At 45.1% G+C, this 27,473-nt stretch overlaps 1 protein-coding gene across 1 annotated transcript in view; it reads right to left on the reverse strand.

The window, feature by feature from the left end:
- The window catches only part of STON2 (stonin 2), a 154,725-nt gene extending 148,068 nt beyond the window's left edge, over positions 1-6,657 (reverse strand). The window contains exon 1 of the mRNA XM_029238558.1: positions 6,602-6,657. The gene's annotated coding sequence lies outside the window, so the exon portion shown is untranslated. The remainder of the gene's footprint in view (positions 1-6,601) is intronic.
- Positions 6,658-27,473: the final 20,816 nt, after the last annotated feature.

Raw genomic sequence — 27,473 nt, forward strand, 5'->3', positions numbered from 1 at the left:
TGATAGAGTTTATGATAGGATTAGATCGTATTGATAAAGTGGTGTGTCATCCTTAGCTCCAAAGTGCCTTCCTATTAATAAAATGAAATGTTAAGGTCAAATGAGAGTCCAGTGTTACTCATCTTCTAATGAATCAATGAATGGCTTAATTTGTCAGTAGGTGTAAGCCGTCAGAATATTCGTTTTTGTTTTTGTTTTTCTTTTGCGGTACGCGGGCCTCTCACTGTTGTGGCGCGGGCCTCTCACTACTGTGGCCTCTCCTGTTGCGGAGCACAGGCTCCGGACGTGCAGTCTCAGAGGCCATGGCTCACGGGCCCAGCCGCTCCGCAGCATGTGGGATCTTCCCGGACCGGGGCACGAACACGTGTCCCCTGCATCGGCAGGCGGACTCTCAAGCACTGCACCACCAGGGAAGCCCCCGTCAGAATATTTGGATTAGATGGTCCGAGGGTGGCCAAGAAAGAAAGACCTCAAGAAGCTCAGGCTTCCCTTCTCCTCTCTTACTTGACCCCTTCACTCCAGATACAGAAGTCGAATCACAGTCCTAAACGAGCCTGTGCTGACCATCAGAGCCACAGATCACTCAGGTCCATTCCCTAAACCCCAATGCTCCCCCCAAATGCTACTTCTACCTCCGATCCAGTGCGACTGCTCCTCCATGAGCCTTCCCGTCCAGGACAACCTCAGAAAGATCCCATCTCTGGATTCACAGCATGCATACCCCCTTTTATTATACGGCTACTCTTGGCCTCACTGTTATGTACCTATTATTAATTTTGCATAAATATTATGCCTTTTCTCTCTCAGATTAGAGGCCGTGTCAGAGGACTAAGTATTACACTTTTCTGAATTCCTCATAATGTCTTCCTCGGAGCCTTGCACCTAGAAGATGCTCAATGCCATTCACATGAAGCCACCTTCCAAAGATTTTACTGGGCCATTAGCAATCTGCCAAGTAGCTTCACACTCCTCATTGTGACTAAATATTGTAAAGAACATTGACCATCTGTTACCTGTTGGTGAGGCCACCTCAGTGCACACAAGTCTGCGTTGGTGTAGGGCTGGCTGAAGTGCCAGAGGTGTACACAATGGACAAAAGATTCATGGGACTTTGAGTTTTCAATCCTGCCCTTCTTTTATCTGTCTATAGAATTTTGGTTGTTTCTATCTACGTTATTGTATTTCAGAAAGACAACAATAGCACTGGAAATCTACCACCAGAAATTGCTAGACATTGAATATATATATGGTATACATTATAGCATTTATTCAAATAAACATAGAGTATACTAGTTTTCTAGTTATTTAATATGTATGTTACTTAAACATCAAATTTCTGGATAAATGCTAAGCAACAGTGAATAGTAACACTTTCTAATGACTACGTTCAGTGTTTTAAGTCCCTCCTGGCTAGTTTAAGTGTCCCTTTCCTCACTGGCTCTCACTCATGTCTAGGGTTTTGTTTGCTACATCTTTTGAAACTTTAGACCAAGTTTCCTGGAGACCTGAGATTGAGGGAACTGCAGGAGTTCACCGTACAGTTGACCAAGAGAAGGTAGCACTAAGGCCAACCCTGCAGGAAGAGGGGAAACAGCTGGCCTTCCAAAATTACCTGGACAGGGAAACAGACAGACCTGACCAACAGAGTTGGCCTCAGGCCTGCTGGACAGAGGTTATGGTTCCAAGCTTTCACATTCCCCCTCTGGAGGTACCCAGAATCCTGGGGAATTCTCCCGTCTCCAAGAGCACACCGTTAAGGTGTCATTTGTCTGTCAAATCTCTATTAGGGGGCTTCTCTGGTGGCGCAGTGGTTAAGAATCCGCCTGCCAATGCAAGGGACACGGGTTCAAGCCCTGGTGCAGGAAGGTCCCACGTGCCGCGGAGCAACCAAGCCCATGCACCACAACTACTGAGCCTGCACTCTAGAGCCCACGAGCCACAACTACTGAGCCCACGTGCTACAACTACTGAAGCCCGTGAGCCTAGAGCCCACGCTCCGCAACAGGAGAAGCCACCGCAATGAGAAGCCCGCACACCTCAACGAAGAGTAGCCCCCGCTCACCGCAACTAGAGAAAGCCCGCAGGCAGCAATGAAGACCCAATGCAGCCAAAAAGTAAATAAATAAAATAAATAAATTTATTTTTTAAAAAATCTCTATTAGGAAAAGTATCTTTTCAAATCTCACTCACTTTGCATTATAGCTTAGGCCCACCATGACACTTCTTACTTTATACAAATTTAATAGGCATAGAATTTCCAGTATATTCAACACCCCAATGGACCATTTTACACTCATGCCACCTTGAAACAAATACTGTAACCTGCTAGCTCGCACTCAAAATGTTGACCCTGAAAGTATTTCATTCATTCACATGGTGTCTGTTGAGCAGGCATATCACTGATTATCCAGACCCCAGTAGAGTTCAAACTTTTGTCACATCCAAGATTGAGAAAAATACAGCAAAAAGAAAACAAACCCTCACGATGCTTTATTTCTTGTGTCACGTTGTACATGCCAACATATTTTCTCCTTAACGTCTGATCTTGGAATGCTCTCTCATTACAGGAATGCTCTCTCATTACAGGAGCAGTGAGTCACAGCTAAGGGAACTGTCACAACTTGCGCCAACCATTAGTATAAGCCAAACCATGGATGACTTTGGGTTCTCAGGGGGTTATTTATCTAGGGGGGTTGATCACAATTTGCATGATCATACGGTACAGATGTTTATTCGTGAATGTGACCTCAAGAGAAAAGAGCAATTTCTTGGTCTGACTACTTTAAAATTCAGCCAAATGTCCACCCAGTGGGCCAACCCAGCTCCAAAAGATATCAGAATTGGGATGACAAGCAGTGAGATGGATCAGGGTTGGAAATACACTGGCCGACTTGAGTGCAAGGTCTGGAACCAGGCAATGTGCTCGCTGACAGGGAGTCAGGGCAGAATCACAAGGGAGGGGATAAAGCAGCACTTGTATACTTCTTACCTCTCAGAATCTGAGCTTTTTTCATTTCCTCATTGTGAGAATTGCATCTGCAATTCAATATACACCTAGAGACTCAGTCACTCTTACAGACCCCACTGTTTGTGGCCAGAGCCAGCCTTCAGCAAAACTGCCACAGGGATTATGCTGGGACCTTCCAGATTTTTTTCCTCCTTCCATTCTATTCCGGCCTTTCCCTCAACTATGTCTTAATTTCTCCCTTTAATTCAGTGGTTTTCAAAGTGTGGTCTCTCGACCAGCAGCAGCAATATCACCTGAGCACCCCTCAGAAATGCTTGTTCCCAGGCCTACTGGTTCAGAGACTCTGGGGGTGGGGCCCAGAAATCTGTGTTTTTTCAAGCCCTTCAGGTGATTCTAATGCACCCTAAACTTTGAGAACAGCTGCTTTAGGTGACAATTATAAAATAAGGACTTTAAGATGAGAGAGACATCCATTTTAGGAGAAGACTTGTTAAGAAGACAAGCCACCCAAGTGCCAAATGAGCCACTTCTAGGAGTGGACTCAAGTCATGTGACAGATAATGAGAGATCTGAGGCTGCTGTGTTAGTCCGAGCCCTCATCATCTATTACCTGTAAGTCTCACCTATTTCATTCTTCCCACTTTGCTACGAGAGATGTGTGCTCAGCCTGAACATTTGATCATACCAAACCCCAACTTAAAACCCTTCAGCATAACACAACATTGTAAATCAACTAGACTTCAATTAAACAATTAAAAAAAAAAAAAACCTTCAGCGGCTGTTCCCTGCCCATAGGATAAAGTCCCAAAACCCTGGCACACAACCCAGGGCCCTGCATCACCTGCCTCTAGGACACCTTCCTGGCCTTGTTTCCTTCTGCACTTTCCCTCCTAATAAGCTCTGCCTCACGGGTTTGCAGGAGGCTTACGAGTCCCCATGCCACTGACATCAGTTTTGGCCACGTGACTTACCTTGGCCAACAGCATGAGAACTACTACTTCTAAGCAGACGTTAAGTACTATAATAGTTCTGTTCTGTCATGTTCTCTTTTTCTCCCTTTCCCATAAACAAGATTAGTACTGTCCCAGAAACAGGCTGTTTCTTAAACCTTAATAGACCCCCAAATAAAGACAGATGAGAAGCAGAACCGAGAGTGACCTACCCTGGACATGCAGCATATGTGAGAAATAAACTTTGGTGATTGTAAGCCACTGAGATTTGGGGGATATTTGTTTATTTTCCCTAAGATGACTATTATAGCACTTCTGATATCCCATATCCTCTCTATCTGGACTTCTCCCCTCTGCCCTACCCTTCCTTCTAATCCCACCTCAACTCTGTTTGCACAAGAGAACTGCTCATTAGTCTACACTCAGCTCAAGTGTATCCCCTCAGTAAAGTCTTTTTTTTTTTTTTTTCCTTTCCCAGGTACAGCTGATCATTCTCACCTTGCAGACCTCCTCTGCATGCTACAGATCTATAACTACATGCCCGGAACGGTGCTAGGAGCTTTCTATTCATTAGCACCATCCTTAGAACTCGTCCAAAAAAAATGTTTTTTTGAGTCCTCATTTTACAATGTGAGAGACTTTGGCTCAGATAAACAAAGCAACTCGTCCAAGTTTCCCAGCCATCAGCCACAGAGACAGAGTTCTCACCAGGGGTGGGTCTGGCTCTGAACTCAGCGATCTTTCCCCTGCCCCACGCGTCTCTCTCCCTCCTCCAGCACGAAGCTTTCAAATCCTCCCACTCAGGTGAAGAGAGTAGGTCTCCTCATCAACACCTGAAAAGGCTGCTGAATTAATCTGACACTTGAAAGATTTGCATCTGGAAGTGGGCTTCTTACCCTCTGAGAAGATAATCACTATCTCTAAGTGGATGTATTTATTCTAAGCCTCCTGGCAAATGCGCTGGAGACCCTAGGAGAACTGGGGCCCTTTGTCTGTGCCCTTTCCCCAGGTCCCAGATTATGGGGGTAATGTGGTGGAAAAGACAGGTTCCCACTAACATCACCCTAGAGAATTGGTAAGGTCCTTTTGGGTTTGTTAGAGGGTAGGAAGCAAGTAAGTAGCAGAGGGCTCAGAAATCCAGCAAGTCTGATACACATTGATACTTTAGCTTTTAAAAAGACAAATTCATGGAGTGAAACGTTTATCTGACTTTTCATATTAAACAAGGAAAGTGACACAGTGGCAAAGAACTGAACCAGAACACCCGGGTAGAAAACGGGAAAAAAAAAATCGCCTAAGGTGGGAAGTGCAACTTTGGGTTTCTATGAGCTGCTGGCATTCTGTTGTGTGGTTGGGCTGTTTGTCTGTTCTTCTTTTCTTCTCTCTCTCTCTTTTTAAACTTGTTTAAGGGAGGAGTAGGAAGTATAAGAACCTTCACAGTTTCCCCCCAAATCAGCGATATTAATGAAAGATTCAACAAAGTACCATGATATTCTTTTCACAGAACATTCATACCATTTTTTTCAAATGTTACAAAGTTTTCTGATACTAATTGGAATCCATTTATCTCTCTCACCATTCCAATGAAGGTTTTTGTTTTTTTTTTAATCCCAGGACCTTTAAATGATACCATCCTTAACATTATTAACAGTACTTTTCCCTTTCAAGTGTAAAAAGCTGTTCGGAGCTCCAAATAGTCACTGGGCCGGTTTGGACACGTCTGATTTACTCTTTAAAAGACCATCCACTCCGTGTAATATATACTAAGAGCCAGCGTTTAATGAGTACTTAGCGCTGTCCTGAGTGTTTTTCAGCATTGGCTCATTTACTCCTCAAAACAACTCCATCAGGCAGGTAAAAGCATTGTCGTGCTTTACAGATTAGAAGAGTGAGGCACACAGAGCACGAAGGACCTGCCTAAGAGAAAAAGAGACAGGCAGAAGCCACTAGCTGCACAAGAGCACGGTTAATGATTCACTCACAGCCCTCGGGCAGCTCCTTTTAGTAGAGGCTGCAACACACGGACACACACACACACACACACACACACACCACATCAACGCTCTTCATCTCAGCGAGAGGCGGGTGTCCTGCAAATTGCTTGGCAACGCGAGGAGGAAACTCCATCCAAAGCCCGGGTCCGCCGGGTCCAGGCCGCCTCTGGGCGCTGTCCAGCGGGCAGCGCGCCTGAGAGGCCAGGCTGGGGTCCTGTCTCCGGACAGCCCGAAGGTGGGGCAGAATGCCAAACAGGGATTTCTGGCGCAGGGGGACGGGGGCGGGGGTGTTGGGGGAGAAAAGCACCGTCCGCAAGTACACCTGTTGTCGCCTCCCTTACTCAAGCCAATGAAGACGTCCCGGGGACTCAGATCTCGGGGAAGACGCCCACTGGCAAACAGCGTCTGTGTAATGAGTGTGGGTGTCGCAGGTGTCTTGTCTTCCCCCACTCCACCCCCGCCCGCCTTAGGCCGACTCACCTCACTCCCTCCCACCCCTGGACGCCGGCGGCTGGTGGAAACGCGTCTCCCGGGGTCTCCGGCCGAGGTAGGCGTCAGGGCGCTAGGGGCTCGGGCAGCGCCAGCGGCGCTAGGACCTAGCGGCCAAGTCGCCCCCCGCCCGCTCCACCTGCGGGGCCCCTCTCCCCGGGCACGCTCACCCTCCCCGTGCGGGGCGCGGACTCGGTTACCTGTGACGCCGCCCGCAGGGTCCAGAGAGTCGGCTGGAAGGTCGCCGCGGCAAAGCGGGCTGGGCTGGCCCGGGGCTCCCAGTCCGCAGTGCTGCTCTCGCCGCCCTCGCTCCCAGTCAGCCCCGCCGCCCGCTCCACAGTCTGAGCTCGCTCTGCGCCCGCCAGCTCCCGGCGCAGCTCCCGCCGCTCCTGATTGGCCGCAGATCGCGCCCGAGCTGCGCCCTGATTGGGCAGCCGGGAGCCGGGGCGGTGGGGCGGGCCGGGCGCCGACTGGACCTGCTCCCGGCGACCCTCGCACAGCAGCCTCGCATCTCCGCTGCATCCAGATGCCCCAATCCAGACGCTGAAACTGGGATCCTTCCTCTCCGCGCGAGTGGAGTCCAAGCACGGGGCGGAGCAGAAAGCGTTGTTGCAAAGTAGCAGGGGGATGGCAGGGAGTGGAGATCGCCTAGGAGCCTCTCCCACACCGCGTGTCAAGGCAGGACGGTAGAGATCATTGCTTCTCCGGTGTCGCTCCTACATTTGACTTCACGTTCATTTAATACTTTTACTATAAAAAGGGCGTAGGACGCAGGGCAGTAGCTTATAAACAGTGGGTGCCAAATTGTGTTCGTGGACCCAAATCGTACTTGACACGCAATCTTTTGTGGTGCAACCAGAGCTTGCAAAGAGTAAGCGACTTGTCCAAGGTCCTAATCACGTTAACAAGTTATTAAGGGCGAGAAGGACGACTAGATCTTCCTTTACAAGGAATTTATACCTAGCTAGGGAGATGAGCCTGAATAATAATAATAACAACAACATCAACCCTAACGTTTCCGTGACGCATATTATTTGCCAGTTACTTTTCCAAGTATTTTACATATATTAATTCAGAAATACAGGAAACATCTGTCATAAGGCTGTCCACATGTCCCGTGTGGACAACTGACATCAGCTCTGAGTATGGAGAGATTTTCATCTGGAAGACACACTCAGTAACTCCACACTGCGATGGAGAGGCACAAGTTAGAATGAGAGGGATTGTTGGGAATAAAATTATTTCCATCTTCATTTCTTCTTGCATTTCATAGTCTTTGGTCCTCCCAACATTTTCTCCCACCTGCAGTGAACCTTTCTAAAGATTAAAAACTACTGTAAATCAGGGTGCTCCCAGAACTTTGTTCTACCGCTCATAAAAGGACGCCCCCGCAAAACACCCAGATAGACAATGAGTAGAAATAAATAGCAGTTTCTATTTCAGGAACTTTGACTTTGGTTGCAGTAATGTCTTCCTGACAGCAAGTATGTAACCATTTTCCTGCAGGTATTTCCCCCAGTTCTAGCTTCCTATGTTGACAGAACCCTTGAGTGAGAAATTTAGTTTGATAAAGAAGATAAAAGATCCTAGTGAAAACCAGCTTGACCCATTCTAAACAGCCTGATTTTTGCCCTCGCGTGAGCTGAAAGACATTTACTTTGAGGAGTCCAAGACTCCTGGAGGAAATTAGCTCCGTTTTCTCCAGTTTATATCAATGGACAATCAATTCACTTTATATTGAAAAGATGTACTGGGCATAGGTGAAGCCTAAGCCTCACCTGGTAAAAACCTGAGGGCACAACAGACCGTATGAGGAAGTTTCTTTCACCAGCATCCCTCCCCAAGCATCAGTTCTTCACTTTCCATGGCTGTGGCTTTTGCCAAAGCAGAAATTCCATTTGGATTGGTCATACTGTCACTCCAAAGAAGAAAGGCTACTTCAGGCAAAGAACTAGGCTGACCCAAGATGATTTCTTAAATGGATCAACCCTGGTATCATCACACTAAACTCAGCCCTCTGGAAGGATAAGTGGAAGAAGAATCTGGATTCCATCACATTCACTCTGGAATCTTCCTGTGGGCAGGAACCCTTTATGTATCCATCTATGCCCTGTGTCATCTAGCAGAATGCTTTGCTTAGTTCTAATTCCTGTGTGGCATTTCTTCCCTGGCGACTTCTACTTAGCACTAGAGACTCAACTAATGTAGCTCTTCCTCCATGAGGCCTTCACTAACTCTCCCAGGCAAAGGTAGTCATCCCCCTACCTGTGTTATATCCTCACTACAGCATTCTAGTTCCCATGGCTGTCGGGCAATGGGAAGTAATAGGTATTCAATAAACATGAACTGATTGACTAAAATCGCTGACAGGTTAATAGGGTAGTATTAAGGAGACTGGGGCCACATCCCTATCCTGGTCAACAGGGCATCCTCCAGTTCCAAACTGAATGGATATTTAGTGTGGGCCAAAGTGATCATCCATCCAACCCAACAGTGAGTAGGGAGATTCTGTATGTCAAGCACTATCAGGTAAAGAACATAATAGTTCTCTCTTAAATGTATGCAAAATAAAATAGTGCAGCTGATTTAGAAAACAATTTGACAGTTCCTCAAAGAATTAAACATAGAGTTACCATATGACCCAGTAATTTTGCTCCTAGGTATATACTCAAGAGAATTTAAAACATATGTGCACACAAAAATGTGAACACAGATGTTCATGGTAGCATTATTCATAATAGCTGAAAAGTGCAAACACCCCAATGTTTATCAACTGATGAATGGATAAACAAAATGTGGTGCATCCATATGATGGAATATTATACAGCTATAAAAAGGAATGAATACTGATACAGTACATGTTACAACATGGAAGAACCTTGGAAACACTGCGCTAAGTGAAATAAGCCAGACACAAAAGCCCACATACTGTATGATCCCATTTAGATGACATTTCCAGAATGGGCAAATTTATAGAGACACAAAGCAGATTAGTTGTTGCCAAGGAGCCAGGGGAAGGAGAAATGAGGAGTGACTGCTTCATGGATCTGGGGTTTCCTTTTGTGGTGATGAAAATATTCTGGAATTAGATAATGGTTATGGTTGCACAACTTTGTGAATATACTAAAAATCACTGAATTGTTATTTATTTATTTTTTTTGTTTGGCTGCATTGGGTCTTCGTTGCGGTGCGCGGGCTTCTCATTGTTGTGGCTTCTCTTGCTGCAGAGCATGGGCTCTAGGCGCGTGGGCTTCAGTAGTTGTGGCGCATGGGCTTAGTTGCTCTGCGGCATGTGGGATCTTCCCGGACCAGGGCTCGAACCCGTGTCCCCTGCATTGGCAAGAGGATTCTTAACCACTGTGCTACCAAGGAAGTCCCTGAATTGTTTTTTTAAAAAAGTCCACACCATGCATTCTGAGGGTGCAGAAACTGTCAATGAAGGAAATGTCAGTCAAATCCTAAAGTGTAGTAGCTAAAAGTATAAAAGTGTGGAGAAACAGAAAAGCCTGTGAAAAACAGCTAAAAGTCAGACTGTCTTCCCCTCACACTCTAGCTTTCCACAACCCAGAGGAGATTTACTCCTTAGATCTGTATTGTCCAAATGAACATTCTATGGTAATGGACATGTTCTCCATCTGAGCTATTTATTATGAAAGCCACTAGGCACATGTGGCTATTGGATACTTGCAATGTGGTTAGTGCGACTGAATAACTGAATTTTAAATTGTATTTAAATAGCTACCTGTGGCTAGTGGCTACTTTACTGACAGGGTAGCGTTTGCTGGTTTAGAGGGCTAGGGCCATCTTCACTGGCAGTTTGGAACAACACTGGAAGGCATCCGAGGGGGAGAGTCTGTGTCTTTATGTCCCAAAGCCCAGCCCAACAATATACCCACTAGAAATCCTTCAATACCATCTCACTCCTCCCAACCTCCTCCCTTCTAAGAACTCAATGAACTTCAGTCAAAATACAGTGTTTAGTTTTGTCTTTATGGCAAGGTGCTTCCATTCAATAAATATTTATGGACCAAGCGCCCTGTGGAATTCTGGGAAGAGAAAGGTATGTAGACAATGTCAGCCAAGTTCCCAAGGGTTGTTCTTGACAAGGCTGAAAGGATGAAGGGACAAGAGAAATCCCTTACAAGGACCTGGTTCCTTTCCTCCTTCCCTCCAACATCTCCTACTCATACATACACATACTCTTCCAAGTGGGAAATCTTGCTATTAAGATGCTGAAGTGGGGCTCCCCTGGTGGTGCAGTGGTTGAGAGTCCGCCTGCCAATGCAGGGTACACGAGTTCGTGCCCCGGTCCGGGAAGATCCCACGTGTCGCGGAGCGACTGGGCCCGTGAGCCATGGCCGCTGAGCCTGCGCGTCCGGAGCCTGTGCTCCGCAAGGAAGAGGCCGCAACAGTGAGAAACAGTGAGAGGCCCACATACCGCAAAAAAAAAAAAAAAGAAAGAAAGAAAAAAGATGCTGAAGTGATGCTGAAGAATCTTTATTTAGATTTCCTGTTTCCCACTCAAGCCTTTTAAGGTCCTTAACTCCCTCAATACACCTTCCAGTTCATGTTGCTCTTTCCCTTCTGTGAACTCTCATTGAATTTGAAATCAATAGAACGTAATGACTTTCTAAGTGTTCTTCTGTAATGTGGTGTCCCCACCGCAAGATTCATTTGTTACACAAATGTTTATTGAACTCCTGCTTATTTCTGTGCCAGAATAGTCCTAGGGACCATGGATGAAAAGAAAGACAGGGTCACTGGGCAGCTTAGAGCCTAGTGAAAAGACCCACAAAGAAATTGTTCTACAGAGTTTGGCTTAGATGTGTAAGAAGGTTTATGGAAAGCACAGGGCAAGAAACAAATGAGTATACATAGAGAAATCAGGGAAAGTTTCTCAAAGGAGGTGACATTTGAACTGAAGAAATTTGAAAGATGAATAAGAGTTTTTAAAATATTTTTTTAAGTAAGATGTTATTTTTTTAATTGAGGTATAATTGGCATATATTATATTAGTCTCAGGTGCACAACATAATGATCCAATGTTTGTATATACTGTGAAATGATTATCACTTTTTAAAATGTAAGATGCTATTTTTTTCTTTACAACTTAAAAAATTTTTTCACTTATTTATACTGTCCACCTCCCAAAGTTGGATTTGAGGCAGTATGTCAAGAAAAGCTCTGGGGACCAATGTTTGAAAGAATGCATTAACATCAAAGTCCAGCTCAACATCTGTGATAACGGTTTGCACTGCTAACAAGGGTATTAACTGGACAGTCACTCTGGCTGCCCTCAAGGCTTAATCCTGAGAGCAAAACAAAATAAATATGTCTCTCTAATCTCAAGAAGTTTAAAATGTCTCACCTGTACTATTGCAATACCCTTCTCGTTGGTCTCTTGTGTTTAATCTTATTTTCTTCTATTCCAATGTATCCTAAATTTCAGTCATCTGTGTCTCACCGTCTGTCACCCTTCTTGCAGATGTACCTGATTCTCCATGTATCAACTGCGATATTATATACTTAACTGTTTCTTTAAACTGGCTCTCATTTTGCTCAACTTTATTGAAAGGAAATTTTTATATCATTGTCATCAGTGGAATACCAGTATCAGTTGCCATAAATAGAACATTGACCACAAAAATAGTACAATGAAAATAAAACCATGTTATCTAATCTTAGCTGGATACTGTTGGCTGCTGAAAGTTCTGAGTTTGAGGCCCTGCTTTTTCTTTGCTAAACACTGCTCTGATCCATTCCTCTCAGAGCTATCAGAATGATCTAACATGTAAATGCTATCATTTCTCTCTCTCTTATCCAAAACCCTTCAGTGGCTCTTCATTGCCAGGTCTTCTCTTGAACTCCAGGTTCTATTCACTACATTCCTAGAATGCGATCTCTTTCAATGTCAACCACACCCCTGCCTGCCACGTACTGCCCAGAGGGGAGGACAGGATGGATGAGAAGAACAATCTCATTCACACGACGAATGTCCATCCCTCATCGATACAGCTTAAGATTGATCAGGGAGAGCACGATGTCACCACATTGATAGAGACAAGAGAGGACATCAACCAGAGAAGCCTGTTGGCATTGTGGAGCAATGGGCTGGAAAGCCCCAGAAGGAAATAGGGATGATCACCCTGGAGGACGGGCGGGGAACCCATGAAAAGGAGGGGGTCCCTGCCCTGGGTGCCCTCACAGAGTAGAGAATGCCTCACATAGACCAGAGGCAGCACCATAGTTGGAATATTGCCAGTCAAGACCAATGCAGGGGCCCACACGTGCAGCTCAAGTCAAAATTCGGCAGTGAACTGTCAGTGGCCCAGAGCCCTGAACTTATCCTGCGTATGATTTGAGTGAGCATCCAAAATCAGTACACCAGGACCATCCTGGCAGCCCATCTTGTGCAATCCTGCAAAAGAAATAGCGCACAGGCCAGTGAAGCAATCCATGCTCCAGGCCAGCCTCCTGGATGGAGCACCCAGCCACAGGGTACCAAAAATCCCGGCAGTATGAATCTAAGAGCTCCTTGGGGCTCTGATCAATTCCATGTGCACATAGGGAGCCCAAGAGTGCTTACAAGGGGAGAAGTGGGAACAGGTGGGGACTGACCCAGGCTCAGGGTACCCTGCCCAGATAGCACTTTCAGCCCCAACCAGTCTCAGGCACAAAACTGAAAAATTGTGAGGAAGGCATTCCAAAACACAGGACCCTGAGACCTGGAGCCTGGGTCAGCACCCCATTTGCCTGGTCTAAGGACGGTACTGCCAGTAGTATACCTACTTTTCACTGTTGAGGTTGAAAAAGTCATATAGTGGACTAGTTTTCCAGCCTTGCTTGTAGCTAGGGATGGCCATGTGGCTTAGTTCTAGCCAATGAGATATAAGGGGAAGTTTACCAGATGGGGAGGAGGGAATGTTTGAGAAAGATTTTCCTCCTTGATATAAATGAAAGCCTCTTTTTCAGCCCAGTCTACTTTCTTCCTTCTTTTAATATGCTTTTCTAAAGATGAGATACCCGGAGCTGTGGCAACCTCCTTGTGTTCACAAGGCAACAAACCTAAAATAAAGCCAAAAACCCAAGGACTAAAAAGCAGAAAGAAAGAGCCTAGCTCCTTTTGCTGTCATGGAGCATCATACCTTGGGACTTCCAAGACCTGGTTGGAAGATGTGTCATTCTACCATGATCAGGTTGCTGAGACTCAAATGAGACTATACACCTGGGAATCCTTCATAATCTACACGATTGCATAGAGATATTAGTTATTTTTATTAGTCCCATTTGACAGATAGGAAAGCTAAAAAAGAGGAAAATTAAATGACCCCCCGAGATAAAGAGGCACCATGGGATTTTTGTCGAGAGGGAGAACTGATTTCAGACAGCTTGGGATTGACATCCAGTTCTGCCACCTCCTTGGTGTCATCCTGGGTTGGTTCCTGAGCCGCAGTTCCATATTTATAAAGTGGGGATAATAATATACCTACATCAGAGGGTTTAGGGGAACATTAAATGAGGAGGTGCCTATAAAGAATTTAGCACTGTGCCTGGCACATAGTAGGTGCTTGACAAATACTTAATCTTCTTATTATTTTACTACACAGATACTTGTAGCAGAGCTACAGATCTCCTGGATCTCAGCCTTGCTGTGCATTAAAAGTGAGTTATGAGAAAACATTGTTAAAGGGAGATTGCCAGAGGCTGCAGTGGTCTGTCAAAATATCTGGCATTTGAGAGGCAATACAGCAGGTGGGCAAGAGCACAGAGTTGGGAGCCAGGAGGCTTGGGTGTGAATCTTGGCTAGGTCACTTAATGGTTGTGAGACCCTTGACAAGTTATTTAGCCTCTCTGTGCCACAGTTTCTTCACCTCTAAAATGGGTTCTTGTGTGGAGTGAATGAGTTAATGTGTATCAAGTGTTTAGGGTGGTGGCTGGCACATAGTGTTAGGAATTACTATATACTATTCATATTATTATTTTGAATTATTTTAAAAATTCAAAATAAAGTTTGTTCTTGAAAATCCCAATGGGCTTTTATTTCAAGATGATTGGCGGGGGTGGGGGGAAGAGCACAAAGATACATCTGATGTCTTTGTGGCTTTACCTGTGCTGGCCCCTTTGCCTAAAACCCTCCCTTTTTTGGCCCATAAAACCACTACATATTCTCCACTCCCCCAGGGCCAAGGCTTACTCTCTCATGCTCCTGACCCTCAAATAGGACTCATCTCTCCTTTTTACTCATCTGTGTATTTCCCGATGTCCTCAGTAAATATTTCTTCAATGGAAAGGTGAAAGAGAGTAAGGAGGATGATTTGAAACTCTTGTAGTTTGCAGACAAATACAGAACCATAGTTCATACTGGAACTTGTGTCTCCCTCTCAAAAGATGAAGGGATTGTCAGAGGACTTAGGCAGGTGGGCCCTCTCAACACTAGGAGGAAAAAACACCAAGAATAACAATCTAATCTTTAACGGGAAAGAGCTCCAGCCCCCATAGCCACATCCTCCAGGGTTGAGGAGAAGCCGTATGTAGGTAGAGTGAGCCGGAGTGGGCTGTGGACCCCGGAGAGCCTCTGTCTGAATCCCATTTCTGTCATTCAACAGCTATTTGAATGACATCTCTGAGCCTATCTTCTCACCTATAAAATGAGAGTAATACCAGCCTCCAGGGGTAATTTTGATGATGAAATGAGACAATAGTGCAATGCCTGGAACTTAGAAAATGCTTACTGTTTGTTAAGCGAATGAAGAGGGCTATAAAAAGCCAGTACCATTGTTGGATGAAGCCGTGCTGTCTCTGAAAGTACAACATTGCTGAATGTTGTCCACTACTTGTCCTTATGATGTACCATTCCCCAAATCGTCCTGCAGGCCTTCACACAGCTTCTCATACTCTCCAGCTGAGGTTGATCTGCTATTGAGAAGCCCAGGCAGGCGGAGATTTGGCAACCCCCTTCCCCAAACCCTTCTCCTCTCCAGCTGGCACAGAAACGCTCCACATTTGCAGCTTACATGGCAATTACGAGAACCTACTCCCTTATACTGTTTTTCTTATCCTAACGATGGAGCAATCACATGATTTCAACAGGAAAAACAACTCTGGAATTGGACACTGTCTGGATTGAACCATGGACTTTCTGGTCCCCATGTCTGAGCCCCTGGAAAGAAAAGACATTCAGTGCTGGTGGGATGGGGCATGAGCTGGACAAGAAGCATGGCCAGCACATACTCATAGCAGGCTGGCCAACTGGGCAGGTTGCATTTCAGGACTAAAATCAGTACGATCCTAACAAACTCGGAGCTCATATTTACTGCTGCTAAGGACCAGCACTTTATAGGCATCGTCGAGCTTAATCATCACAACAGCCCTGAGGAGCATTTCTTATCTTCATTGTATCCATGCGGAGAATGTGGCTCAGAGAGGTTAAGGAGGTCTCTCAGGGACACACAGGAGGCAGGGGCTTTGCTAGTATTCCATTCCTTTTGCAAGGCCCCAGAGCCTGTGTATCTTTTAGCCCCTGCCTACAGCAAAACTTCCAAACCCTCAGGTGCACACAAGTCTCCCGGGACCTTGTGGAAATGCAGATTCTGATGCACGAGGTCTGGGGTGAAGCCTGGGACTCTGCATTTCTAACAAAATTCCCAGGGATGCTGCAGATCCAGGGACTTTTGTTGCAAGGGTTAGACCAGTGGTCTCAACCTTGGCTGCATATTGGATCACCTGGGGGCCTTCAAAATGCTGATGCCCAGACCTCATCCTAGAGTTTCGGATTTTGTAGATCTGGGGTACAGCCCCAGCAGAGGAGTTCTAAATCTTCCCAGTGAATGAATGTGTCACCAGGGCTGAGGCCGCAGTTCTGGAGGGAAGACGCCAGGTCACCCTGTGCTCCCCTTTCCCAACCGCAGAGGCGTCTAGGGCTGGGCTTTGAGGTCGCCCTTGAAGAGGCCTCTCGCAGCAGCAAACTCCCAGCCTAGGAAGAGGTCAGAGCCACCACCTGTTTCCTTGAAATAGTTCGCAGCTGTGCCGGGTGACCTCACAGTCTCGGCTCTGCCACGGGCCAAGCTGCGAACTGGAAAGCTCTCTTCCTAAGTCATTGATTCAAGTCCCTGCAGGCTCCCCACTGTGTCCAGGCAGCCGAGGGGGAAGAGCGGGGGCGGGGGGGGGGGAGCCGGACTAGGGATACCGGAAAGGACCTGCCCCACCCAGGGACCCCACGATGGGCCGCCCCCAGAGCTGCCTCTCCTGGGCTGTCAGCGCGCCTGACAGCCTCAGTCAGCCTCCCTCCCCAGCACTTGGAAACAATGATGAAATGACAAGTTCTTCTCCTCCCTTTAAATGATGTGTAAACAAACAACTACTGAAGTATATAAGTAAACATGGAAAATCCGTCTTCTCTTCCTCTTCCACTTCCCCGAGACAACCACAGGTAACAGTCTGGGGGCTTATCCTTCCAAATCTTTTTCTATGCATAAATACGTCTTTGTACACACATACACACATGTAAATACTATTTTATAAACTAAAGTCATCATGTAATATTATTCCAAACACTGTCATGGATATCTTTTCCATGTAGTTACATATACTTATAAATTATTTTAGTGTGTCTCAATGTTTCAAACATCTGAACTCAGAATCTCTTGAGGGCATTATTTAAACATAGAGATTGAGAGGTCTCACCCCAGACCAGCTGAATCAGAATAAGTGTCTCAGATGGCTTTTTTTTTTAAATTTTAAATTTTTGAAAATTTGAGATATAATGGCCATATAACATTGTATTCGTTTTAGGTATATATCTCCAGTGGTTCTTATGGAAAATGTCTTGCTTTTTAGCAGTAGCACATGTCTTATATAAGAATGTATCATCATTTATTAGCCAGACTCCAGTTATTGAACATCTACGTTGTTTTCAGCTCTTTTCTTCATGTTATAAATACTACAAACATACACACATTGTACAGGTACCTACGTGTGTATTTCTGTAGGATAGTTTGTGGAAGAGCTAAGTCCCAGGTGTACCTGGAACTTCTTTTCCCTCTAAGAGGAAATGGAAATATAATGTGAGTCAGAGACATCATTTAAAGTTTTTAGTAGTCAAATTCATTATAGTAATATAGTTTTGTTCAAGCTGATATATCAACAATATTATCATCTCAACATATAATAAAAATTATTAATGAAATATTTTACAGTTTTTAATGCTAAATCTTGAAAACTGGTGTAAAGTTTTACACTTTACAGCACACCTCACCTCGGACTAGCCACATTTCAAGTGTTCAATAGTCACATGGGGCAAATGGTATTATATTGGACAGCGCAGGTCTAGAACCTTTCTTCTTTTCTTTCTTCCTCCCTCCCTTCCTTCCTTCCTTCCTCCCTCCCTCCCTCCCTCTCTTTCTCTCTCTTTCTTTCTTTCAAACTTTTCTTTTACTTGGGAGATATTTATAGGCGACAAGGAGAAAACAATTGTGGAGCAGTTACAATCTATTTGTCCCTAAAGGAGCACTTAATATCTGTTATTGTTAACTGCTCACAAAGAAGCGCGTTGGAGAGAGAGGTGAGAGTTTTACAGAGGATTAAGCTGAATGATACTTTAGGTTAAAGACATTTTCTCTTCAGAACAACTCTATGAGGAAGACAGGGTGTGGGTTATTTCAGTTTGAGGTTAATAATTTGCCAAGATCACACAGCCAACAAACAGAAAGGCAGAACTAGAATCATGTCTTTTCTTTTATTCCACAGATGTCTCCAACACAGTTAAAGCCCATCCTTACATTAATGGTGCATGGAGAGCTGTCAACAAATTAGTTGAATTATTAGAAGTCACATGGTCAGTCTAATCTAAACTGTTTGCCATTTTGTACTCTGGCTAAAAACATGTGCGCTGATGCCTCCTGGTGGAAATTAGAGTTTTTGCAAGCTGCAGGTAAATGCATTTGTGCATTCCTAGTTCATTAACTGTATTTGTACACAAAAGTATAAGAATTACATGGAGGTCCTTGAAATTAAAAAAAAAAAAATCATACTGAGAAAAAGCTGGAAATCACTGCAGGAGATTCTTGCATCTCAGCCTGTCAGAGGGAGAGTCACAAACAGATCCTAGTTTCAGGTTCTGCTTCAGGTGTGTTTTTCTTAATTGAGGTATAGTCGAAATAACATTGTATGTTTCAGGTGTACAAAATAGTGATTCGATATTTGTATATATTGTGAAATGATTACCACAATATGCCTAGTTAATATCCATCACCGTATACAGTGATCCTTTTCTCTTTCTCCCCCAAACTACACAGCCTTAGTGAGGCTGTCAATCAAGTGCCCTGCCCTATCCTGGCTGAGGGGTCAGCTTAGAGATGTGAATCATCTCCAACAGTTGTGCTAACAGTTTCAATCAGCTGGACTACTAGAGCTGCCTGCAACTTCAGCTTTTGTGTGATTCTGAGACCTACCCCATACCCTCATGATAAATTCCTTTCTTTTATTATTTCCAGAATAAATCTAAAAGATAATATATACATTTTAATTTACTTCTGCTTCACTTTGGAAATTTGAACAAGTTCTCATAAGCATCAAAGGAATGGAAGACTTTCACTTGCTAAATGTACAGCTAGCTCTTTTTCCCTGGAAGGCAAAATGACGACCAACAGCTAATTTGATCAAAATTGAGGTATAATTGCCATATAACATTGTATTCATTTTAGATATATGATATCTCCAGTAGTTCTTATGCAAAATGTCTTGCTTTTTAGTAGTCTCACATGTCTCATATAAGAATGTATCATCATTTATTAGCCAGGCCCCAGTTATTGAACAAAATTGTCTTCAGAAGAAGTTTGACTAGTTTGGTAATCTCTAAATGTTTGGGACACCAGCTGTTAGGTGAGGATGTAGAGAGGCCCTTTGTGAAGAAAGTGAAACAGCTTCAAACTGGTGCCTGTTCAAGCTGGAAGAATAGAAGTTCAGCATCCTGGTGCTGAGAAGCCCCACATCGAAAGCCCTTCAGTCATTAATCATGGTTGCAGCAGGCTGGCCTGGGTGACTGGGTCCTCCATCACCCAAGAGAGACCCGCAGAAGTCTGCTGCCCCTCTAACTCTAGGCCCTCAACACCACTATGGTCCCTCCCTTCTTATCAGCCCTATGCTCCTGACCCACCACAAAGCCCACTGACCCCAACACCTCAACAGGAAGGGCCACATCCCATCCTTCACCCACAGATCTTCAGATTTCATCCCCACTCTTGGCATCAACCAGAGTCCTTTAACAAAACCTAAGGTGGCAGCACTGAGTTATCTCTGAAGGTCAAATTTGTAAGCATTGAAAAATTGAATATTGATGAACTAATGGTGAAAATATAATTATCAGCACAATGACATCACCACTGTTGACTGCTAACTGCTGTGAACATGCTACTATTCTCACAGTGCTTCCACACCTGATGAAAAGTATGGCAGTGATCCTCTGTGGTTTTTTTATTTTTGTTGATGATTCGGTGCAAGTTAATCATCACCAGAATGCCCTGGCAGTGACTTTTGGACTAAAGCCACGGGTTCTATCAGGAGTGGAACCAGTGCTGAGTCCATGAGTCCTCATTGAATACTTGTTGGTGGCAACCTGATGACTAAATTTAGACAAGAGCTTAATGAAGCATCATCCAACTGGGTAACAACCTTAATGATAGAAAGGGAAGGACCCAGGAAACTGAATATGTAAAGGGCTCCTTATTGGCTTATGCTTCTCCATTTCCAGAAAATGAGTCATTAAAGGCAGGAATGTTTGGGGGAAGTTTTGGCCACAGGATATTCACCAAACTGGACAAGAACACTTTGCCCAAGGACAGAAGTTACTGTGGCAGGTGTGAAAAGGCATTACAGAAACCACAGTGGGGGTAATCAACCCACAGCTATGCGGGAGTTACCTGAGTGCTTGAGTAGAGAGATGAAAACGGGGAGTCCGGGAAATTCCATTTTCGAGGTCCACCAGAATTTTCTTCCAATCATGGAGGTGTTATGGAAAACCCTGTGGTGATAAAACCTCAGTCCAATGTTGTAGAAACAGAACATGGAGGCAGAAGCCACTTGCTCGTCTCTCAGGTGCTTAAATCCTGCTAACGAGAGACTCCTTCAGTTGGTGATATGAAAGTGAAACACGGCTGATTTGACTGGCACCAATATTTTAAGAAGATACACCAAAAAGCATAAGCACTAACTTTACAGTCAGATTTTTCTACTCTTAATTTAACGTTTGAACAGGCAACACAATGACATGGTTCAGGGTACACAGTCAAAAGTTTATCCCCCATCTCTGTCACTCAGTTTTCTTCCCTTTAAGCCCACCAGTGTCACTAGTGCAACATATATCTTTTCTGTCATAATTTAGGCGCATACAGATACGTATTCTTCCTCTCTGCTTTTAAAAGCATGACACCATTTTGTTAATGTTCCGATCCTTGCATTTTTTTTTACTTAGTATGTTTTGGAGATCTTATAGTAGTACATAGAAGGACTCCTTTTGGTGTGTGTGTGCGTGTCTACATAGCATCATATTCTTTGGGTGTAGCATAATCCTTACTGATGGACATTAGGTGATTTCCAGTCTTCTGCTATGATTATCAACAGTGTTGAAATCCCTTCCACTGTGCATTCTCAGTGAGAATCATATTGCCTTCAAAAGTGGTTGAAAATGGGTTCTTGGCAGGGGCAAAGAAATCTTTCTCTTTTTATTTATAAAGCACAGCAATACATACAGTACATAAACACATATTCATTATACAGTCGGATATGGAGGGTGGGCCATGAAAGACTTGAGCATCCCCAAATTTTGGTATCAGTGGTGGGTCCTGGAACCAATGCCGCGTAGATACCAAGGGATGACTGTATCAGTGGTATTAAAATTGCATGAGGGCAGGAGTGTGCAATTAGGGAAAAAATATCTAAAATGATTCCTTAGGAAGCCAGCAATGAAAAAAAGTGGAGAAACCCTAACACTGCATTAGTTCAATCCCCACTGTCAACAGGATACAGGATGCAAGACTGGCTCAGACCTGGCACTTCCCCTGGAAATGTGCACATTAATGTCGGAGCAAAGTCGGGATGCTGGAAGCAAGAGGAAAGGGTGACTGTCAGAGATCCCCGAGGGCTTGTGGTCTTGAGACTCCAGCTTCTGGTGGGGTGGTGGTGGGCGTCTTACCAGGAGCATGGGGACCCTGGGAGCCTCCCTCAGACTCTGCTGTCCTGTGTGACCTATAGGACAGGGGTTGAATGAGTGAACGTAGCCTTCCAGTGACAACCTTGCCTTTTTCTTGACTTACTCAGAAATGCTTGAAATATTAACAAAGTTTTCTCTTGATTTTAGAGCCTCTATCTACATTTTAAAAAACCCTCGCAAACGTCTTCACTCAATAAAAGTCCATTCCTTCCTCCCCACTCATTTACTCGTTTGGCAGCAATGATGGTTTATTTTTATTTATTTATTTATTTACGTTTTGGCCATGTCACGTGGCTTGTGGGATCTCAGTTCCCTGACCAGGGATTGAACCCTGGACATGGCAGTGAAAGCACCGAATTCTAACCACTAGAGTACCAGGAGACTCCCAGCAATGATGGTTATTCTAAACCATCATTATTATTCTTCATTATTCATCACTATTATTCTTAACCTCCCTTGAATGTAAATAATTACAGTTGACAATCTTTAAGGACAAGAGGCATGAGGGAGTAAAGCATTTTCTAAGAGAGTAGAACCCACATGCCCTCCACCACTACCCCACACCCCACCCGGAAAAAAAAGATAAATTTGTGAGACGATGTGTGTGCTCAGTAACTCGGTGGGGGGCAATCCTTTGCCCCTTGTGTATGTACAACAAATCATCATGATATACACTTTAAATATCTTTAAATATTTCATATGGCAATTATACCTCAATAAAGTTGAAACTTTTTTTAAAAGCCCTCAAATTAAAAAAATAAAATTAGTAGGGGTCCTCTTCTGGCTCAGGGTTGGTTAACACACAAGTGTTTTATCCCTGAAGACCTATGGGGCTCGCATAGCTCCCTGTCGCTTTTGGAATCCCTTTCTGTGGCTCACAGGGGACAAGGAGGCCAGGTCCCTCACCACACCCAGCTGCTTCCCTTCACACTGCCCATCAGACTTGTTTTCTTCCTTCAAAAGATTGCCAACCCTGCCTGGACTTCCTGGGGCTGAGCCCGCTTCCTTTGTCTGTTCTCATCATTCACCAGGACAGAGCCAGGGTGGAGGTTTTGGCTGGCTAGGCAGATCCCTCAGGGCACAAGGGACAAGAAAATGTCACTGAAATGCCAGAACCACCCTTGAAATACAACCAGGTGAAGAAAACTGCATTTACAAGAGTTCCTCTCAGGAAAAGTACAGATGTGATTGGCAAAGGGCTGCTTCAGGTGTGTCTGGGGAAAGGGGCAGGACCACGGGGCTGCTCCAAAAGCCCTGCTGGCTGCCAGCTGCCTTCCAGGAATTGGGTCTCGTTAACATGGAACATTTGTTTCCTGTGGGAGGTATGCATGTTCAGGGCCAGAGCTGAACTGCTCAGGGCAGCTGCACTGCCTCCTCACCTTCCACCCTGTTCTGTAAGGGAATTCGAACAAATATTTAAACTATTAGCTTGTTAGCCTCCCCAGGGCACTCAGATGTCTGGGTCCAGCCCTAATCAGTTTTTGTATTTTCTAAGATATCCTTTCTTTCTTGTTGGAAATGCACATTTCAAAAGAAAAATAAATAAATAAATAAAAACAAAAAAAGTCTTGTAGCCATAAAGGAAAATGACAAATTTGACTACGTCACAAAAAATTACGCATGACCAAAACCACCAAGACCACAGTCAAACACACATCAGACTGGGAGAGCACAGCCATTCCTTTTACAGAAAGAGGTTAATTTCCTTAATACGTAAAAGCTCATTGACATCAATAAGAATCAACAATCTGATAGGAAAAGTGAGCAAACAACATGACTATCAGTTCACAGAAAAAGAACTGCATGTGACTTCTCGTACACGGAGGATAATCAACCTCACTCACAGAAGAAATGCAAACTAAAGAAACACTGGAGACGCTTGTTGGAAAAATAGGATCACTGTATATAGCAGATATTCCCATGGCTCATTTCTGCAGTAGAGACTCTTCCTATGCACACCATCCGTGTCCCACATCAAGTGCCTGCTTCTCTCTGCTTCTCATGGGTGTGGAAGAGCAAGACTGCAAGACGAGAGACCGGGAGGTCTGGGGAAGCATCTCATGGATGGACCTACGGGGGCAGATCTTTGTTTCTCAGGTCTTTGCACTCAACAGCCCGGGAGACAGGATGACTTGTCACGTTGCTGTCAGACAACCTCTGTCCTCCTCTCTCAGTGCTTTAAACAAACAGACAGACAAACAAACACTATGTACCAGCAGTGCACAGAGGCAGCATTGATGATGCTAAATAGAGGCCCAGATGATAAACACAATGATTTTGGAGGCTGGAAAAAAGACTGGGTTGGAGGGTCAAGGAACACTTTCAGTGTGCCCCAAGAGCCAGATATATGGACGCGAGGGGGCCTCAGTTTGAGAACCTAAACTGTATTTACTGAGAATCAGCCTTGTCTCAGGATCTTCAGAGGAAAGAACGCACTGTGAGTTAGCAGTCAAAGTATATGTCCCAAAGACAACAGGCTAGAGATGGACGAGGGGACAAGTTTAAGAAGAGCCGTTGGGTCTGGACCTCAGTGTGTGTTCCTATGACGCAGCTTCCTGCAGGAGTTGCGGGGCCATGGTGAGGCGGCGGTGCTGCTCCAGGAAACTTTCTCTCCAGTGGGGGCGCACTGGCTACGGGGATGCTGCTTTGGGACGGGGCGGAGGGACACATTCTCCACCGGGGCACCTCAAGGCTCGTCAGCGCAGGGGCCCATGTCACACAAAAGAAATCTCACCCACGGGTGATGTTACTCTAGTTAGCAGAGGATCCTAAGGCCACTTCTGAGCCTGCCTGGGGACTCTAGGAACTAACTGGAAGGAATTTGAGATGGTCCAAGGTTCTCACAGAAAGGGTGGAGCTGGAGCCAAAGAAATAGCCTTTTTGTTACTGTCAACGCGATCAAATTTTTAGCTCAAGTGTGACAGTGTCTGGGGAAACGCAGGACTCGCTGGATGGGAGAGAGGTAGAGAAGAAGAAAGAAGCGCCAGGTTGTGGGACTCCTGGGCAGCAAGCTTGGGGAAGGCTTTAGCCTGTAATGGGGAGCCATGGAGGGTTCTTGATCATGTTTGTTGCAGATTGTTTAGGGAAGATTAGTTTGGGGTACCGGAGATCGCGGGGGAGGGGCGCAGAGATGGCACGGAGACCTACTGATGGGACTGGAAGATCTTAAGCAACATGATAACAGCAGAAATGAAGAGGCTGGACGACCTGAGACAGAGCGCGGAGGAAGCGTCTGTTTTCATATGGGGGTATTCTCTCTGCCTCCAGCCCCTGCCTCTCCTTTCCTGGCTGAGTCCAACTTGTCCCATGCACTCTAACTCCTCTTTCAGGAAGTCCGCCCTGACTACTACCTCCCTTCCCCAGCCGGGAGGGGTAGGGTCCCCTTGTGCACCCCACCTGGCCTCCCCTCCGCCATCCCCCTCAGCCATTGGGTTGTAGGTGCGGCCTGGTCCATCCCCTCTCTAGGCTGTGTGTCTCTTAAGAGCAGTGAGCTTGAATATTTATTGGTATATTGTGTGCCCAGCCCACAGGTTCTTTGTACTTATGGAGCTAGAATAGAGGGAGGAGTCTAAAATGCATTTCTCTGAGGAAAAAAATTTCATCGTTTCCACTTGTATTTTACTTCTGTCTTTTTTGTTACATCTTAATTTTTCCTCATGTCATCTTAAAATTTAAAGGTAGCACTGATATGTATGCAGCATAAGTGTAGGGCAGCGATTCTCAGCTTAAAAAAAATGGCTATTCCCATAAGGAACATTGTTTAGATTTTGTTTTTTCCTTGGTTGTCTTTTTCCTCCCTGCCCCTCCGTGAATAAAAGTTTAGTACCACAGATATCCTGCATATCTATTTATGTACTGTGGTCCTTTGGAGGGTGACAAATCATTGCAGTATCTAAGATCTTTTCAGGAATTCCCTGCCCCCCTCTAAAAACCAATTTTCTCCTCCTTGGGTGCCATATAAGCCCCTTTGAGAATGTGCGGTATAGGCTGACTGTATTCATTTTCTAGGACTGTTGTAACAAATGAACACAACTTGGTGGTTTAAAACAACAGAAATTTACTCTCACAGTCCTGGGGCCCAAGGTCCAAAATCAAGGGGTGCTCCCTCCAGAGGCTCTGGGGGAGAATCCTTCCTTGCCTCTTCCAGCCTCTGTCGGCACCAGGTGTTCGTTGGTTTGTGGCTGCATCCTCACAGGGACTCTCTTCTCTGTGTCTTCCCTCCTTCTGTCTGAGTCAAATTTCCCTCTGCCTTTCTCTTACAAGGACAGCTGTCGTTGGATTTAGGGCCTGCCCCTATAATTCAGAATATCTCATCTCGAGATCCTTAACTTTTTCCAGACAAAGCCACATTCACAGGTGCCAGGGTTAAGACATGAAAATGTCTTTTGGGGCGCCACCATTGGACCCCCTACAATGACTAAAATATTTGAGGTGGCAGGGGACATCGTGTCAGTGACACAACAAGAAAGCTTGGTGTGCATTTCAGAACTCACACTGCTGGTCCAGTGTACTTATTAAAGTTTTGTGATGCTTCTAGCAGTTACAATGATGTTATTGTGGAAATCCAGGGAGCAGACCCCTCTCAGATCTGGCCTATTCCCAGAAAAGACTTTTTTCTCCTTCATCTTCCCTCAGATGTAGCCATTTGGCGCCCTCTAGTGGAACCTGTGGGAACTTGCGGTAACTACAAAGTTACTTTTCAGAGGAAACTATTCACAGATTCAAAATGGTTAGCTAGGTGAGACATATGATAGAAATGAAACAACAACAAACATAACTTGGAGCGTCTATATTATAACCCAGTACAATTTACCGCCCACCCTCGAGAGAAGTGAAGCCAGGCAGAGTCGGAGGAGATGCCTGCGTGTGGTTTAGGGTTCTCCTCGGTCCTGCCGGGCCCTTTACGCAAAGAAAACTAATCGAAGGAGGCTACCTGCAGGAAGGAAATAGAATGAAAATGGCCGGGTATCTCCCCCGTCAATATCCCAAGAAAAGAGCGAGGCACTTTCAGTCATAAAGAGATATTTGAAAACTTCTTAGTCGTCGGTTTTTCGTAACAATATTACTTGGAAAGACTTCTGCAAAAACCCTAAGTGAATCCCCTAGCTATATTCTTTGCCAGTTTTTCATCACAGTGTTCTCATGACGGTATCCATCTATTGGATGAAGAAAGGTTTGTGTGGAAAGGCCCGTTTCCCGGGTAACTGTATACACGTGGACACTTTGATACAGCACCAGCCGTCCAGGTATCCTCACCGCCCGGCCCCCTGCAGTCTGAGTGCTTCTCCTTCCTGGCACAGGGTCATGGACATAAAAAGCATCCAGGCAGTACTGAGTGGAACTGCCACTCAGAGGTTTTCTTGGTTTCTTTTCAGTGGTGGCTTATGTACTAATGTTTCCTGCTTTTCAATCTGCAAAAAGGGCTTTGTCACTTCCACGAGCTGCCTCTGGTGTAGAGCTCTCCTGCCCCTGTTTCTGGGGAACAGCCGCTCCTCTGTGGGGTGGGAGCTGTTATTCCCGGGCCCTCCGTGGGCCACGCACGAAAGCGACTTCCAGACGTACTTTCCTCTTGCTCGCCTTAGAGCTGTTTCCCAGCAGGGATTTCCTCTCCCTGCGTGGGGAGGGGAACAATAGGTCAGGGAGATCAGGGAAATCTTACACCAAGCGGGTATATCACACAGTAATAAACCCTTCAATTACATCTGCATTTAGGCGGGTTTTCTCAAGAGCTGACTCTGGATCTTAACTGTTTTTATAACGTTGCTTTTAAGTCCATCCACTAATTCAAACATCAATCAAATCGCCTGGTGTGTCAGGCATCATGCCAAGCTCTGGGTGTACACTGGTGAATAGGACAGAAATGGTGT

This window comes from Monodon monoceros, unplaced genomic scaffold (genome assembly GCF_005190385.1).
Source record: "Monodon monoceros isolate NGI ecotype Baffin Bay Population unplaced genomic scaffold, NGI_Narwhal_1 Super_Scaffold_21, whole genome shotgun sequence".
NCBI classification, from domain to species: Eukaryota; Metazoa; Chordata; class Mammalia; order Artiodactyla; family Monodontidae; genus Monodon; species Monodon monoceros.